General features: G+C 52.0%; 6 non-coding genes and 2 pseudogenes across 6 annotated transcripts; all 8 read right to left on the bottom strand.

The window, feature by feature from the left end:
• Positions 1–1470: 1470 nt before the first annotated feature.
• Positions 1471–1589, bottom strand: LOC132810521 (5S ribosomal RNA). The gene has a single exon (XR_009642892.1). It is a non-coding gene; the product is annotated as a 5S ribosomal RNA (ribosomal RNA).
• Positions 1590–3124: 1535 nt separating this feature from the next.
• Positions 3125–3243, bottom strand: LOC132810520 (5S ribosomal RNA). The gene has a single exon (XR_009642891.1). It is a non-coding gene; the product is annotated as a 5S ribosomal RNA (ribosomal RNA).
• Positions 3244–4858: 1615 nt separating this feature from the next.
• On the bottom strand, positions 4859–4977 carry LOC132810519 (5S ribosomal RNA). Its single transcript, XR_009642890.1, has one exon. It is a non-coding gene; the product is annotated as a 5S ribosomal RNA (ribosomal RNA).
• A 1524-nt stretch (positions 4978–6501) lies between these two features.
• Positions 6502–6620, bottom strand: LOC132810518 (5S ribosomal RNA). Its single transcript, XR_009642889.1, has one exon. It is a non-coding gene; the product is annotated as a 5S ribosomal RNA (ribosomal RNA).
• A 1536-nt stretch (positions 6621–8156) lies between these two features.
• Positions 8157–8274, bottom strand: LOC132810541 (5S ribosomal RNA). Its single transcript, XR_009642912.1, has one exon. It is a non-coding gene; the product is annotated as a 5S ribosomal RNA (ribosomal RNA).
• A 1536-nt stretch (positions 8275–9810) lies between these two features.
• LOC132810500 (5S ribosomal RNA) lies at positions 9811–9920 on the bottom strand (annotated as a pseudogene).
• A 1525-nt stretch (positions 9921–11445) lies between these two features.
• Positions 11446–11553, bottom strand: LOC132810503 (5S ribosomal RNA; annotated as a pseudogene).
• A 1525-nt stretch (positions 11554–13078) lies between these two features.
• LOC132810516 (5S ribosomal RNA) lies at positions 13079–13197 on the bottom strand. Its single transcript, XR_009642887.1, has one exon. It is a non-coding gene; the product is annotated as a 5S ribosomal RNA (ribosomal RNA).
• Between the last annotated feature and the right edge of the window lie 1158 nt (positions 13198–14355).

Below are 14355 nucleotides of genomic sequence, written 5' to 3'. Positions count from 1 at the left end.
TTTATCCCCTTTGTTTTTTTTTTCTCTTTTCTCTTTGCTCTTCCTCCTCTGTGCGTGCTTCCCTCCCTCCGTCCCTCCAGCTGCCTTTCAGCCAGCCCTTGCCCACCAGGCTCCTGTAGTCTCCCACATCCCCACGCAGGCCAACTGCAAGCCCTCCCCCTGCTTCATCAGGCTGCAGCCTGCATTCTCTCATCCTTCCGCACTCCTCCACGCCTCCCTTTCCCAATGGCAGGCAGTGGCCAGGGGGGTACCGCAGGGATCACTACTGGCACCGCAGCTTTTTACCATATATCTTAACCATCTACAAGATGCTATTAGCCATAACATTAGCAAATTTGCTGATGATACTAAGCTGGCTGGCAGGGTGAAATGTCATCAGGATGTTAGCAGATTACAGGGTGACCTGGACAAGTTAGGTGAGTGGCCAGATGCAATTTAATGTGGATAAATCAATGGTTACCCACTTTGGTGGAAGGCAGATTACTACCTAAATGGAATCAATTTAGGTCAAGGGGCAGGACAGAGAGATCTGGGGGTTCCTGTACACCACTCAATGAAGGTAAGCATGCAGGTACAGCAGGTAGTGAAGAAGGCTAATAGCATGCTGGCCTTCATAACAAGAGGGATGGAGTATAGAAGCAAAGAGGTTCTTTTGCAGCTGTACAGGGCCCTGGTGAGACCACACCTGGAGTACTGTGTGCAGTTCTGCTCTCCAGATTTGATTCTGGCTATTGAGGGAATGCAGCGTAGGTTCACCAGGTCAATTCCTGGACTGGCGGGATTACCTTACACTGAAAGACTGGAGCGACTGGGCTTGTGTGTACCCTCGAGAGTTTAGAAGACTGAGAGGGGATCTGATTGAGACATTTCAGATCATCAAAGGATTGGACACTCTGGCGGCAGGAAACATGTTTCCGCTGCTGGGTGAGTGCCGAAACAGAGGACACTGCTTAAAAATACGGGGTAGACCATTTAGGACAGAGATGAGGAGAAACTTCTTCACCCAGAGAGTGGTGGCTGTGTGGAATGCTCTGCCCCAGAGGGCAGTGGAGGCCCAGTCTCTGGATTCATTTAAGAAAGAGTTGCATAGAGCTCTCAAGGATAGTGGAATCAAGGGTTACGGAGATAAGGCAGGAACAGGATACTGATTAAGGATGATCAGCCATGATCATATTGAATGGTGGTGCAGGCTCGAAAGGCAGAATGGCCAACTCCTGCACCTATTGTCCTCCTTTCCTGACTGCCACCCGCAGACAGCGTGCAGCCCCAATCCCTTTCTTTCCGTCTTTCTCGCTGATTTCGGCAGCGCTCCGCTCTCCTCCCCTCCCTGTCTGGTGCCTGCAGGCGACTGATGGCCGGCACAGCAGCAGCAGCAGCAGCAGCAGCAGCAGCAAAAATAACCTGCCGCTCCATTGCGTGGCACAACACAAGTGCAGAGGGGTGACTTGAGCAGCCCCTGCTGGCGGAAAAAGCCTACTGCACCTGGTATTCCCAGGCGGTCTCCCATCCAAGTACTAACCAGGCCTGAGTCTGCTTAGCTTCCGAGATCAGACGAGATCGGGCGTTTTCAGACTAGTATGGCCGTAGGCACGGCCCCTTCCTTTTCTCCCTACTTCAAGGCGTGCTGGCCAGCCACATTTTCTTTGCTGCTCTTTCTCTTTATCCCCTTTGTTTTTTTTTCTCTTTTCTCTTTGCTCTTCCTCCTCTGTGCGTGCTTCCCTCCCTCCGTCCCTCCAGCTGCCTTTCAGCCAGCCCTTGCCCACCAGGCTCCTGTAGTCTCCCACATCCCCACGCAGGCCAACTGCAAGCCCTCCCCCTGCTTCATCAGGCTGCAGCCTGCATTCTCTCATCCTTCCGCACTCCTCCACGCCTCCCTTTCCCAATGGCAGGCAGTGGCCAGGGGGGTACCGCAGGGATCACTACTGGCACCGCAGCTTTTTACCATATATCTTAACCATCTACAAGATGCTATTAGCCATAACATTAGCAAATTTGCTGATGATACTAAGCTGGCTGGCAGGGTGAAATGTCATCAGGATGTTAGCAGATTACAGGGTGACCTGGACAAGTTAGGTGAGTGGCCAGATGCAATTTAATGTGGATAAATCAATGGTTACCCACTTTGGTGGAAGGCAGATTACTACCTAAATGGAATCAATTTAGGTCAAGGGGCAGGACAGAGAGATCTGGGGGTTCCTGTACACCACTCAATGAAGGTAAGCATGCAGGTACAGCAGGTAGTGAAGAAGGCTAATAGCATGCTGGCCTTCATAACAAGAGGGATGGAGTATAGAAGCAAAGAGGTTCTTTTGCAGCTGTACAGGGCCCTGGTGAGACCACACCTGGAGTACTGTGTGCAGTTCTGCTCTCCAGATTTGATTCTGGCTATTGAGGGAATGCAGCGTAGGTTCACCAGGTCAATTCCTGGACTGGCGGGATTACCTTACACTGAAAGACTGGAGCGACTGGGCTTGTGTGTACCCTCGAGTTTAGAAGACTGAGAGGGGATCTGATTGAGACATTTCAGATCATCAAAGGATTGGACACTCTGGCGGCAGGAAACATGTTTCCGCTGCTGGGTGAGTGCCGAAACAGAGGACACTGCTTAAAAATACGGGGTAGACCATTTAGGACAGAGATGAGGAGAAACTTCTTCACCCAGAGAGTGGTGGCTGTGTGGAATGCTCTGCCCCAGAGGGCAGTGGAGGCCCAGTCTCTGGATTCATTTAAGAAAGAGTTGCATAGAGCTCTCAAGGATAGTGGAATCAAGGGTTACGGAGATAAGGCAGGAACAGGATACTGATTAAGGATGATCAGCCATGATCATATTGAATGGTGGTGCAGGCTCGAAAGGCAGAATGGCCAACTCCTGCACCTATTGTCCTCCTTTCCTGACTGCCACCCGCAGACAGCGTGCAGCCCCAATCCCTTTCTTTCCGTCTTTCTCGCTGATTTCGGCAGCGCTCCGCTCTCCTCCCCTCCCTGTCTGGTGCCTGCAGGCGACTGCTGATGCCGGCACAGCAGCAGCAGCAGCAGCAGCAGCAGCAAAAATAACCTGCCGCTCCATTGCGTGGCACAACACAAGTGCAGAGGGGTGACTTGAGCAGCCCCTGCTGGCGGAAAAAGCCTACTGCACCTGGTATTCCCAGGCGGTCTCCCATCCAAGTACTAACCAGGCCTGAGTCTGCTTAGCTTCCGAGATCAGACGAGATCGGGCGTTTTCAGACTAGTATGGCCGTAGGCACCGGCCCCTTCCTTTTCTCCCTACTTCAAGGCGTGCTGGCCAGCCACATTTTCTTTGCTGCTCTTTCTCTTTATCCCCTTTGTTTTTTTTTTTCTTTTCTCTTTGCTCTTCCTCCTCTGTGCGTGCTTCCCTCCCTCCGTCCCTCCAGCTGCCTTTCAGCCAGCCCTTGCCCACCAGGCTCCTGTAGTCTCCCACATCCCCACGCAGGCCAACTGCAAGCCCTCCCCCTGCTTCATCAGGCTGCAGCCTGCATTCTCTCATCCTTCCGCACTCCTCCACGCCTCCCTTTCCCAATGGCAGGCAGTGGCCAGGGGGGTACCGCAGGGATCACTACTGGCACCGCAGCTTTTTACCATATATCTTAACCATCTACAAGATGCTATTAGCCATAACATTAGCAAATTTGCTGATGATACTAAGCTGGCTGGCAGGGTGAAATGTCATCAGGATGTTAGCAGATTACAGGGTGACCTGGACAAGTTAGGTGAGTGGCCAGATGCAATTTAATGTGGATAAATCAATGGTTACCCACTTTGGTGGAAGGCAGATTACTACCTAAATGGAATCAATTTAGGTCAAGGGGCAGGACAGAGAGATCTGGGGGTTCCTGTACACCACTCAATGAAGGTAAGCATGCAGGTACAGCAGGTAGTGAAGAAGGCTAATAGCATGCTGGCCTTCATAACAAGAGGGATGGAGTATAGAAGCAAAGAGGTTCTTTTGCAGCTGTACAGGGCCCTGGTGAGACCACACCTGGAGTACTGTGTGCAGTTCTGCTCTCCAGATTTGATTCTGGCTATTGAGGGGGGGGGGGGGACTGGCGGGGGACTGATGGTTTACTGGTGATGATGCTTGCATTTGGTGTGGGGAGGTGGGACTGCTCTGCTATTGAGGGAATGCAGCGTAGGTTCACCAGGTCAATTCCTGGACTGGCGGGATTACCTTACACTGAAAGACTGGAGCGACTGGGCTTGTGTGTACCCTCGAGTTTAGAAGACTGAGAGGGGATCTGATTGAGACATTTCAGATCATCAAAGGATTGGACACTCTGGCGGCAGGAAACATGTTTCCGCTGCTGGGTGAGTGCCGAAACAGAGGACACTGCTTAAAAATACGGGGTAGACCATTTAGGACAGAGATGAGGAGAAACTTCTTCACCCAGAGAGTGGTGGCTGTGTGGAATGCTCTGCCCCAGAGGGCAGTGGAGGCCCAGTCTCTGGATTCATTTAAGAAAGAGTTGCATAGAGCTCTCAAGGATAGTGGAATCAAGGGTTACGGAGATAAGGCAGGAACAGGATACTGATTAAGGATGATCAGCCATGATCATATTGAATGGTGGTGCAGGCTCGAAAGGCAGAATGGCCAACTCCTGCACCTATTGTCCTCCTTTCCTGACTGCCACCCGCAGACAGCGTGCAGCCCCAATCCCTTTCTTTCCGTCTTTCTCGCTGATTTCGGCAGCGCTCCGCTCTCCTCCCCTCCCTGTCTGGTGCCTGCAGGCGACTGATGGCCGGCAGCAGCAGCAGCAGCAGCAGCAAAAATAACCTGCCGCTCCATTGCGTGGCACAACACAAGTGCAGAGGGGTGACTTGAGCAGCCCCTGCTGGCGGAAAAAGCCTACTGCACCTGGTATTCCCAGGCGGTCTCCCATCCAAGTACTAACCAGGCCTGAGTCTGCTTAGCTTCCGAGATCAGACGAGATCGGGCGTTTTCAGACTAGTATGGCCGTAGGCACCGGCCCCTTCCTTTTCTCCCTACTTCAAGGCGTGCTGGCCAGCCACATTTTCTTTGCTGCTCTTTCTCTTTATCCCCTTTGTTTTTTTTTTCTCTTTTCTCTTTGCTCTTCCTCCTCTGTGCGTGCTTCCCTCCCTCCGTCCCTCCAGCTGCCTTTCAGCCAGCCCTTGCCCACCAGGCTCCTGTAGTCTCCCACATCCCCACGCAGGCCAACTGCAAGCCCTCCCCCTGCTTCATCAGGCTGCAGCCTGCATTCTCTCATCCTTCCGCACTCCTCCACGCCTCCCTTTCCCAATGGCAGGCAGTGGCCAGGGGGGTACCGCAGGGATCACTACTGGCACCGCAGCTTTTTACCATATATCTTAACCATCTACAAGATGCTATTAGCCATAACATTAGCAAATTTGCTGATGATACTAAGCTGGCTGGCAGGGTGAAATGTCATCAGGATGTTAGCAGATTACAGGGTGACCTGGACAAGTTAGGTGAGTGGCCAGATGCAATTTAATGTGGATAAATCAATGGTTACCCACTTTGGTGGAAGGCAGATTACTACCTAAATGGAATCAATTTAGGTCAAGGGGCAGGACAGAGAGATCTGGGGGTTCCTGTACACCACTCAATGAAGGTAAGCATGCAGGTACAGCAGGTAGTGAAGAAGGCTAATAGCATGCTGGCCTTCATAACAAGAGGGATGGAGTATAGAAGCAAAGAGGTTCTTTTGCAGCTGTACAGGGCCCTGGTGAGACCACACCTGGAGTACTGTGTGCAGTTCTGCTCTCCAGATTTGATTCTGGCTATTGAGGGAATGCAGCGTAGGTTCACCAGGTCAATTCCTGGACTGGCGGGATTACCTTACACTGAAAGACTGGAGCGACTGGGCTTGTGTGTACCCTCGAGTTTAGAAGACTGAGAGGGGATCTGATTGAGACATTTCAGATCATCAAAGGATTGGACACTCTGGCGGCAGGAAACATGTTTCCGCTGCTGGGTGAGTGCCGAAACAGAGGACACTGCTTAAAAATACGGGGTAGACCATTTAGGACAGAGATGAGGAGAAACTTCTTCACCCAGAGAGTGGTGGCTGTGTGGAATGCTCTGCCCCAGAGGGCAGTGGAGGCCCAGTCTCTGGATTCATTTAAGAAAGAGTTGCATAGAGCTCTCAAGGATAGTGGAATCAAGGGTTACGGAGATAAGGCAGGAACAGGATACTGATTAAGGATGATCAGCCATGATCATATTGAATGGTGGTGCAGGCTCGAAAGGCAGAATGGCCAACTCCTGCACCTATTGTCCTCCTTTCCTGACTGCCACCCGCAGACAGCGTGCAGCCCCAATCCCTTTCTTTCCGTCTTTCTCGCTGATTTCGGCAGCGCTCCGCTCTCCTCCCCTCCCTGTCTGGTGCCTGCAGGCGACTGATGGCCGGCACAGCAGCAGCAGCAGCAGCAGCAGCAGCAGCAGCAAAAATAACCTGCCGCTCCATTGCGTGGCACAACACAAGTGCAGCCCCTGCTGGCGGAAAAAGCCTACTGCACCTGGTATTCCCAGGCGGTCTCCCATCCAAGTACTAACCAGGCCTGAGTCTGCTTAGCTTCCGAGATCAGACGAGATCGGGCGTTTTCAGACTAGTATGGCCGTAGGCACCGGCCCCTTCCTTTTTCCCTACTTCAAGGCGTGCTGGCCAGCCACATTTTCTTTGCTGCTCTTTCTCTTTATCCCCTTTGTTTTTTTTTTCTCTTTTCTCTTTGCTCTTCCTCCTCTGTGCGTGCTTCCCTCCCTCCGTCCCTCCAGCTGCCTTTCAGCCAGCCCTTGCCCACCAGGCTCCTGTAGTCTCCCACATCCCCACGCAGGCCAACTGCAAGCCCTCCCCCTGCTTCATCAGGCTGCAGCCTGCATTCTCTCATCCTTCCGCACTCCTCCACGCCTCCCTTTCCCAATGGCAGGCAGTGGCCAGGGGGGTACCGCAGGGATCACTACTGGCACCGCAGCTTTTTACCATATATCTTAACCATCTACAAGATGCTATTAGCCATAACATTAGCAAATTTGCTGATGATACTAAGCTGGCTGGCAGGGTGAAATGTCATCAGGATGTTAGCAGATTACAGGGTGACCTGGACAAGTTAGGTGAGTGGCCAGATGCAATTTAATGTGGATAAATCAATGGTTACCCACTTTGGTGAAGGCAGATTACTACCTAAATGGAATCAATTTAGGTCAAGGGGCAGGACAGAGAGATCTGGGGGTTCCTGTACACCACTCAATGAAGGTAAGCATGCAGGTACAGCAGGTAGTGAAGAAGGCTAATAGCATGCTGGCCTTCATAACAAGAGGGATGGAGTATAGAAGCAAAGAGGTTCTTTTGCAGCTGTACAGGGCCCTGGTGAGACCACACCTGGAGTACTGTGTGCAGTTCTGCTCTCCAGATTTGATTCTGGCTATTGAGGGAATGCAGCGTAGGTTCACCAGGTCAATTCCTGGACTGGCGGGATTACCTTACACTGAAAGACTGGAGCGACTGGGCTTGTGTGTACCCTCGAGTTTAGAAGACTGAGAGGGGATCTGATTGAGACATTTCAGATCATCAAAGGATTGGACACTCTGGCGGCAGGAAACATGTTTCCGCTGCTGGGTGAGTGCCGAAACAGAGGACACTGCTTAAAAATACGGGGTAGACCATTTAGGACAGAGATGAGGAGAAACTTCTTCACCCAGAGAGTGGTGGCTGTGTGGAATGCTCTGCCCCAGAGGGCAGTGGAGGCCCAGTCTCTGGATTCATTTAAGAAAGAGTTGCATAGAGCTCTCAAGGATAGTGGAATCAAGGGTTACGGAGATAAGGCAGGAACAGGATACTGATTAAGGATGATCAGCCATGATCATATTGAATGGTGGTGCAGGCTCGAAAGGCAGAATGGCCAACTCCTGCACCTATTGTCCTCCTTTCCTGACTGCCACCCGCAGACAGCGTGCAGCCCCAATCCCTTTCTTTCCGTCTTTCTCGCTGATTTCGGCAGCGCTCCGCTCTCCTCCCCTCCCTGTCTGGTGCCTGCAGGCGACTGATGGCCGGCACAGCAGCAGCAGCAGCAGCAGCAGCAGCAGCAAAAATAACCTGCCGCTCCATTGCGTGGCACAACACAAGTGCAGAGGGGTGACTTGAGCAGCCCCTGCTGGCGGAAAAAGCCTACTGCACCTGGTATTCCCAGGCGGTCTCCCACCCAAGTACTAACCAGGCCTGAGTCTGCTTAGCTTCCGAGATCAGACGAGATCGGGCGTTTCAGACTAGTATGGCCGTAGGCACCGGCCCCTTCCTTTTCTCCCTACTTCAAGGCGTGCTGGCCAGCCACATTTTCTTTGCTGCTCTTTCTCTTTATCCCCTTTGTTTTTTTTTTCTCTTTTCTCTTTGCTCTTCCTCCTCTGTGCGTGCTTCCCTCCCTCCGTCCCTCCAGCTGCCTTTCAGCCAGCCCTTGCCCACCAGGCTCCTGTAGTCTCCCACATCCCCACGCAGGCCAACTGCAAGCCCTCCCCCTGCTTCATCAGGCTGCAGCCTGCATTCTCTCATCCTTCCGCACTCCTCCACGCCTCCCTTTCCCAATGGCAGGCAGTGGCCAGGGGGGGTACCGCAGGGATCACTACTGGCACCGCAGCTTTTTACCATATATCTTAACCATCTACAAGATGCTATTAGCCATAACATTAGCAAATTTGCTGATGATACTAAGCTGGCTGGCAGGGTGAAATGTCATCAGGATGTTAGCAGATTACAGGGTGACCTGGACAAGTTAGGTGAGTGGCCAGATGCAATTTAATGTGGATAAATCAATGGTTACCCACTTTGGTGGAAGGCAGATTACTACCTAAATGGAATCAATTTAGGTCAAGGGGCAGGACAGAGAGATCTGGGGGTTCCTGTACACCACTCAATGAAGGTAAGCATGCAGGTACAGCAGGTAGTGAAGAAGGCTAATAGCATGCTGGCCTTCATAACAAGAGGGATGGAGTATAGAAGCAAAGAGGTTCTTTTGCAGCTGTACAGGGCCCTGGTGAGACCACACCTGGAGTACTGTGTGCAGTTCTGCTCTCCAGATTTGATTCTGGCTATTGAGGGAATGCAGCGTAGGTTCACCAGGTCAATTCCTGGACTGGCGGGATTACCTTACACTGAAAGACTGGAGCGACTGGGCTTGTGTGTACCCTCGAGTTTAGAAGACTGAGAGGGGATCTGATTGAGACATTTCAGATCATCAAAGGATTGGACACTCTGGCGGCAGGAAACATGTTTCCGCTGCTGGGTGAGTGCCGAAACAGAGGACACTGCTTAAAAATACGGGGTAGACCATTTAGGACAGAGATGAGGAGAAACTTCTTCACCCAGAGAGTGGTGGCTGTGTGGAATGCTCTGCCCCAGAGGGCAGTGGAGGCCCAGTCTCTGGATTCATTTAAGAAAGAGTTGCATAGAGCTCTCAAGGATAGTGGAATCAAGGGTTACGGAGATAAGGCAGGAACAGGATACTGATTAAGGATGATCAGCCATGATCATATTGAATGGTGGTGCAGGCTCGAAAGGCAGAATGGCCAACTCCTGCACCTATTGTCCTCCTTTCCTGACTGCCACCCGCAGACAGCGTGCAGCCCCAATCCCTTTCTTTCCGTCTTTCTCGCTGATTTCGGCAGCGCTCCGCTCTCCTCCCCTCCCTGTCTGGTGCCTGCAGGCGACTGATGGCCGGCACAGCAGCAGCAGCAGCAGCAGCAGCAGCAAAAATAACCTGCCGCTCCATTGCGTGGCACAACACAAGTGCAGAGGGGTGACTTGAGCAGCCCCTGCTGGCGGAAAAAGCCTACTGCACCTGGTATTCCCAGGCGGTCTCCCATCCAAGTACTAACCAGGCCTGAGTCTGCTTAGCTTTCCGAGATCAGGCGTTTTCAGACTAGTATGGCCGTAGGCACCGGCCCTTCCTTTTCTCCCTACTTCAAGGCGTGCTGGCCAGCCACATTTTCTTTGCTGCTCTTTCTCTTTATCCCCTTTGTTTTTTTTTTTCTCTTTTCTCTTTGCTCTTCCTCCTCTGTGCGTGCTTCCCTCCCTCCGTCCCTCCAGCTGCCTTTCAGCCAGCCCTTGCCCACCAGGCTCCTGTAGTCTCCCACATCCCCACGCAGGCCAACTGCAAGCCCTCCCCCTGCTTCATCAGGCTGCAGCCTGCATTCTCTCATCCTTCCGCACTCCTCCACGCCTCCCTTTCCCAATGGCAGGCAGTGGCCAGGGGGGTACCGCAGGGATCACTACTGGCACCGCAGCTTTTTACCATATATCTTAACCATCTACAAGATGCTATTAGCCATAACATTAGCAAATTTGCTGATGATACTAAGCTGGCTGGCAGGGTGAAATGTCATCAGGATGTTAGCAGATTACAGGGTGACCTGGACAAGTTAGGTGAGTGGCCAGATGCAATTTAATGTGGATAAATCAATGGTTACCCACTTTGGTGGAAGGCAGATTACTACCTAAATGGAATCAATTTAGGTCAAGGGGCAGGACAGAGAGATCTGGGGGTTCCTGTACACCACTCAATGAAGGTAAGCATGCAGGTACAGCAGGTAGTGAAGAAGGCTAATAGCATGCTGGCCTTCATAACAAGAGGGATGGAGTATAGAAGCAAAGAGGTTCTTTTGCAGCTGTACAGGGCCCTGGTGAGACCACACCTGGAGTACTGTGTGCAGTTCTGCTCTCCAGATTTGATTCTGGCTATTGAGGGAATGCAGCGTAGGTTCACCAGGTCAATTCCTGGACTGGCGGGATTACCTTACACTGAAAGACTGGAGCGACTGGGCTTGTGTGTACCCTCGAGTTTAGAAGACTGAGAGGGGATCTGATTGAGACATTTCAGATCATCAAAGGATTGGACACTCTGGCGGCAGGAAACATGTTTCCGCTGCTGGGTGAGTGCCGAAACAGAGGACACTGCTTAAAAATACGGGGTAGACCATTTAGGACAGAGATGAGGAGAAACTTCTTCACCCAGAGAGTGGTGGCTGTGTGGAATGCTCTGCCCCAGAGGGCAGTGGAGGCCCAGTCTCTGGATTCATTTAAGAAAGAGTTGCATAGAGCTCTCAAGGATAGTGGAATCAAGGGTTACGGAGATAAGGCAGGAACAGGATACTGATTAAGGATGATCAGCCATGATCATATTGAATGGTGGTGCAGGCTCGAAAGGCAGAATGGCCAACTCCTGCACCTATTGTCCTCCTTTCCTGACTGCCACCCGCAGACAGCGTGCAGCCCCAATCCCTTTCTTTCCGTCTTTCTCGCTGATTTCGGCAGCGCTCCGCTCTCCTCCCTCCCTGTCTGGTGCCTGCAGGCGACTGATGGCCGGCACAGCAGCAGCAGCAGCAGCAAAAATAACCTGCCGCTCCATTGCGTGGCACAACACAAGTGCAGAGGGGTGACTTGAGCAGCCCCTGCTGGCGGAAAAAGCCTACTGCACCTGGTATTCCCAGGCGGTCTCCCATCCAAGTACTAACCAGGCCTGAGTCTGCTTAGCTTCCGAGATCAGCGTTTTCAGACTAGTATGGCCGTAGGCACCGGCCCTTCCTTTTCTCCCTACTTCAAGGCGTGCTGGCCAGCCACATTTTCTTTGCTGCTCTTTCTCTTTATCCCCTTTGTTTTTTTTTCTCTTTTCTCTTTGCTCTTCCTCCTCTGTGCGTGCTTCCCTCCCTCCGTCCCTCCAGCTGCCTTTCAGCCAGCCCTTGCCCACCAGGCTCCTGTAGTCTCCCACATCCCCACGCAGGCCAACTGCAAGCCCTCCCCCTGCTTCATCAGGCTGCAGCCTGCATTCTCTCATCCTTCCGCACTCCTCCACGCCTCCCTTTCCCAATGGCAGGCAGTGGCCAGGGGGGTACCGCAGGGATCACTACTGGCACCGCAGCTTTTTACCATATATCTTAACCATCTACAAGATGCTATTAGCCATAACATTAGCAAATTTGCTGATGATACTAAGCTGGCTGGCAGGGTGAAATGTCATCAGGATGTTAGCAGATTACAGGGTGACCTGGACAAGTTAGGTGAGTGGCCAGATGCAATTTAATGTGGATAAATCAATGGTTACCCACTTTGGTGGAAGGCAGATTACTACCTAAATGGAATCAATTTAGGTCAAGGGGCAGGACACAGAGATCTGGGGGTTCCTGTACACCACTCAATGAAGGTAAGCATGCAGGTACAGCAGGTAGTGAAGAAGGCTAATAGCATGCTGGCCTTCATAACAAGAGGGATGGAGTATAGAAGCAAAGAGGTTCTTTTGCAGCTGTACAGGGCCCTGGTGAGACCACACCTGGAGTACTGTGTGCAGTTCTGCTCTCCAGATTTGATTCTGGCTATTGAGGGAATGCAGCGTAGGTTCACCAGGTCAATTCCTGGACTGGCGGGATTACCTTACACTGAAAGACTGGAGCGACTGGGCTTGTGTGTACCCTCGAGTTTAGAAGACTGAGAGGGGATCTGATTGAGACATTTCAGATCATCAAAGGATTGGACACTCTGGCGGCAGGAAACATGTTTCCGCTGCTGGGTGAGTGCCGAAACAGAGGACACTGCTTAAAAATACGGGGTAGACCATTTAGGACAGAGATGAGGAGAAACTTCTTCACCCAGAGAGTGGTGGCTGTGTGGAATGCTCTGCCCCAGAGGGCAGTGGAGGCCCAGTCTCTGGATTCATTTAAGAAAGAGTTGCATAGAGCTCTCAAGGATAGTGGAATCAAGGGTTACGGAGATAAGGCAGGAACAGGATACTGATTAAGGATGATCAGCCATGATCATATTGAATGGTGGTGCAGGCTCGAAAGGCAGAATGGCCAACTCCTGCACCTATTGTCCTCCTTTCCTGACTGCCACCCGCAGACAGCGTGCAGCCCCAATCCCTTTCTTTCCGTCTTTCTCGCTGATTTCGGCAGCGCTCCGCTCTCCTCCCCTCCCTGTCTGGTGCCTGCAGGCGACTGATGGCCGGCAGCAGCAGCAGCAGCAGCAGCAAAAATAACCTGCCGCTCCATTGCGTGGCACAACACAAGTGCAGAGGGGTGACTTGAGCAGCCCCTGCTGGCGGAAAAAGCCTACTGCACCTGGTATTCCCAGGCGGTCTCCCATCCAAGTACTAACCAGGCCTGAGTCTGCTTAGCTTCCGAGATCAGACGAGATCGGGCGTTTTCAGACTAGTATGGCCGTAGGCACCGGCCCCTTCCTTTTCTCCCTACTTCAAGGCGTGCTGGCCAGCCACATTTTCTTTGCTGCTCTTTCTCTTTATCCCCTTTGTTTTTTTTTTTCTTTTCTCTTTGCTCTTCCTCCTCTGTGCGTGCTTCCCTCCCTCCGTCCCTCCAGCTGCCTTTCAGCCAGCCCTTGCCCACCAGGCTCCTGTAGTCTCCCACATCCCCACGCAGGCCAACTGCAAGCCCTCCCCCTGCTTCATCAGGCTGCAGCCTGCATTCTCTCATCCTTCCGCACTCCTCCACGCCTCCCTTTCCCAATGGCAGGCAGTGGCCAGGGGGGTACCGCAGGGATCACTACTGGCACCGCAGCTTTTTACCATATATCTTAACCATCTACAAGATGCTATTAGCCATAACATTAGCAAATTTGCTGATGATACTAAGCTGGCTGGCAGGGTGAAATGTCATCAGGATGTTAGCAGATTACAGGGTGACCTGGACAAGTTAGGTGAGTGGCCAGATGCAATTTAATGTGGATAAATCAATGGTTACCCACTTTGGTGGAAGGCAGATTACTACCTAAATGGAATCAATTTAGGTCAAGGGGCAGGACAGAGAGATCTGGGGGTTCCTGTACACCACTCAATGAAGGTAAGCATGCAGGTACAGCAGGTAGTGAAGAAGGCTAATAGCATGCTGGCCTTCATAACAAGAGGGATGGAGTATAGAAGCAAAGAGGTTCTTTTGCAGCTGTACAGGGCCCTGGTGAGACCACACCTGGAGTACTGTGTGCAGTTCTGCTCTCCAGATTTGATTCTGGCTATTGAGGGAATGCAGCGTAGGTTCACCAGGTCAATTCCTGGACTGGCGGGATTACCTTACACTGAAAGACTGGAGCGACTGGGCTTGTGTGTACCCTCGAGTTTAGAAGACTGAGAGGGGATCTGATTGAGACATTTCAGATCATCAAAGGATTGGACACTCTGGCGGCAGGAAACATGTTTCCGCTGCTGGGTGAGTGCCGAAACAGAGGACACTGCTTAAAAATACGGGGTAGACCATTTAGGACAGAGATGAGGAGAAACTTCTTCACCCAGAGAGTGGTGGCTGTGTGGAATGCTCTGCCCCAGAGGGCAGTGGAGGCCCAGTCTCTGGATTCATTTAAGAAAGAGTTGCATAGA

The sequence above is a fragment of the Hemiscyllium ocellatum genome, unplaced genomic scaffold (genome assembly GCF_020745735.1).
Source record: "Hemiscyllium ocellatum isolate sHemOce1 unplaced genomic scaffold, sHemOce1.pat.X.cur. scaffold_1764_pat_ctg1, whole genome shotgun sequence".
Classification (NCBI taxonomy): Eukaryota; Metazoa; Chordata; class Chondrichthyes; order Orectolobiformes; family Hemiscylliidae; genus Hemiscyllium; species Hemiscyllium ocellatum.
This window is presented reverse-complemented; position numbering and strand designations above follow the sequence as displayed.